The following is a 3,034-nucleotide window of genomic DNA, read 5'->3' as shown; positions in this document are numbered from 1 at the left end:
TGAGAATTCATGCATGCTTATGCTGAATTATTGATAATTGAGATTTGCACTTCCACTATCAGAGGCACGAGATCCCTGGGAGGAAGCAGTGGCTAGCCACCACGTGCTCCAGGTGGAGGCTCGAGACTCTGTTGACCCTATGTCGTAAGTGTGGCCGGGCACTGTGAAAGACCCGGATGAGCTCGCCCCCGAAATATTCACCAGTGAGGGTGATGGATATGGATCATGTTTATGATCAAGTTTATAACAAGTATAACTCGAGTTGGGGATGCACGACAGAGGGACAGTCCAATGGTTAGCTACCAGGACTTGTCGGGTTGGCTCTATAACCGACAGATGATATCATCAGCCACTAGGGACAGGCATTCATCATATGCATACTATGTGAATTGTTTGAGATTGCCTATTTGACTGCATATTACTTGCTAATTGTCTAAATGTCTTAACTGCTCCTATTTGTATATTCTTTGTCTGATATAACTGTGTTTGCTATAATATACTCCTGCTGGTGGTTGGGAGGTTTGAAGGAATTGGAAAGGGAAGTATTAGTTAGACTGAAGAATCTTTAGTCAGATACCCTTATATGGTTTAGCTTGTTTATAAGCTTTGATATTATCTGGAGGAAGTTCTAGGATTGCCTTTGGCTTTCCTCTATTATTATGTATTATATATGTGGAAGCTGTTACCGTGCTGGGGACCTCTGGTTCTCACCCATGCGGATTTTGTGGTTTTCAGATGCAGGACGCGAGGCTTCTCGTTGAGGCATGCTGGAGACTTCTGGATTAGCGAAGATCCTTTGTTCTCGGGACTCTGTTTTGGGTTATATATCTTGTTTAGATACTTTTATCTCCATTAAATAATACAAACTGTGATGACTCCTTCTAGAGGGGATTTTGGAGAATAGGTTGTATGTATTTGTGTCCCTTTGGGTTTCCTTTGGGGTTTCCTTATTTTATTATATGTATATATTATTATGCTCGGACCGGTTATCTTCGCAGCCGGATTTTGAGTCTTGATATTCCCGTTTTTGACACTCTTTATATATATGATCTTGCGTTAGCTTATCCTTTGCTCGTTACGTTATCGATCGGAGTGTTGCGCGTTCGAGTTACGGTTTTCGTTTACCCCTTTTTCTACAAAGGCTCCTAGTTATAATCAATTATTCATACTACTATACGTACTAAATTTTTGTTTTAGAGGTCGTAATACCTTGCCATCTCTGAATTATGACTTAAGCATAAGACTTTGTATGGTAGGGTGTTACATTATGGTATCAGAGCAGTTTGTTCCTGTAGAGCTTGAGGAATGGACTGACTATGCTTCTGTGCATTCTCTGTATGTGTGTTATGTGCTGTTAGTATATCTACTTGATATAGTTGGCATAAACGTTCATGAGCATGCATTTGGGACTTTGAAGCACTAAACTTCTGATATTGAGACTGATCAACTTAATATCGATTGTTTGGTGTGTATAGGAACCAGATGGCGCCTCGTGGACGCGGTAGAGGCCGTGGGAGAGGACATACGAATGCTCGTGCGCCGGAGACTAACCCTAATAACCCGGTGAACTTTATGACTGCGTTGGAGAACATGGCTGCTGCTATGCAAGTCACTGCTGAGGCTCTTGGTCAACAGATGAACAACCATGGTAATGACGGAGGTAGAGTTCAGGGCCCGATGACACTGGCAAACTTTTTGAAGGTTAATCCCCTTAAGTTCAAGGGAACCACTAATCCGACTGAAGCCGATACATGGTTTCAAGCCATGGAATGAGCACTGCAAGCGCAGGTGGTACCTGAAGGGCAGCGTGTGGAGTTCGCTACCTATTTGCTCATTGGCGAAGCATCGCATTGGTGGCAAGGAATCCGACGCCTCCTACAGCAGGGTGATGATTATATCACCTGGGACATCTTCCAAGAGAAATTCTATAAGAAGTACTTTTCGACTTCTGCTAGGACGGCCAAGGAGCTTGAATTGTTGCAGCTGAAGCAGGGTACTATGTCCGTATCTGAGTATATTGACAAGTTTGAGGAGCTGTTCAGATTCTCTCGTATGTGTCAAGGGACTCCGGTGGAATATGAGGAATGGAAGTGTGTTAAGTACGAAGGAGGACTCCGGAGCGATATTTTCAGTTCAGTGGGACCAATGGAGATTAGGACTTTCTCCGAGTTGGTGAACAAGTGTAGGGTTGCTGAAGAGTGTGTGAAGAGGGCAACCGCTGAGAAAGAAAGTCACAAAGGATCATTTTTACAGAACCGAGGGAAGAGCTTTGCACCTAGAGGTTCGCCTTTCAAGAGGGGAGGTTCTTTTAGGAGGCCCAACAACAACTACTCCCAAGGAAAAAGGTTTGGGAAGCAGCCTCAGAATGATCAAGCTTGTACTAGGTGTGGGAGTCACCATCCGGGAGTACCATGCAAGGCCGGATGGGGTTTGTGCTACAATTGTGGAAAGGCGGGGCATAAAGCCGCAAGTTGTCCAGAGAAGCAAAAGCAAGGTGCTGGGAAAGCACAACAGACGGGTCGGGTGTTCACCACCTCAGCTGTGGGTGCAGAGGGATCCGAGACACTCATTCGAGGTAACTGTGAAATGGCTGGTCAAACTTTAAACGCTTTATTTGATTCGGGAGCATCGCATTCATTCGTTGCATTTGAGAAAGCCCATGAGTTAGGGTTGAAGATCGTAACCTTAGGTTATGACTTAAAAGTGTATAATGCTACCCATGAAGCTATGGTAACTAGACTAGGATGCCCGAAAGTTTCGTTTAGGTTCAAGCAGCGTGATTTTGTCCATAATCTAATCTGCTTACCGATGATCGGTCTTGATCTTATCTTGGGATTGGACTGGTTATCCGAAAACCATGTCCTGCTTGATTGTTCTACCAAGTCGGTGTACTTTATGCCGGAGGATACAGAAGGGCCGGTTGTGGTGAATAATTATTACTTGAATTCAATGATGGTGAACTGTTCTGGAACCGAATGTCAGGGTATCCTGTTGTTAACCGCGGGTGTTTCGGGTGATGATCAAAGGTTGGATC

The sequence above is a fragment of the Arachis hypogaea genome, chromosome 17 (assembly GCF_003086295.3).
Source record: "Arachis hypogaea cultivar Tifrunner chromosome 17, arahy.Tifrunner.gnm2.J5K5, whole genome shotgun sequence".
NCBI lineage: Eukaryota > Viridiplantae > Streptophyta > Magnoliopsida > Fabales > Fabaceae > Arachis > Arachis hypogaea.
Note: the sequence above shows the minus strand (reverse complement) of the source record.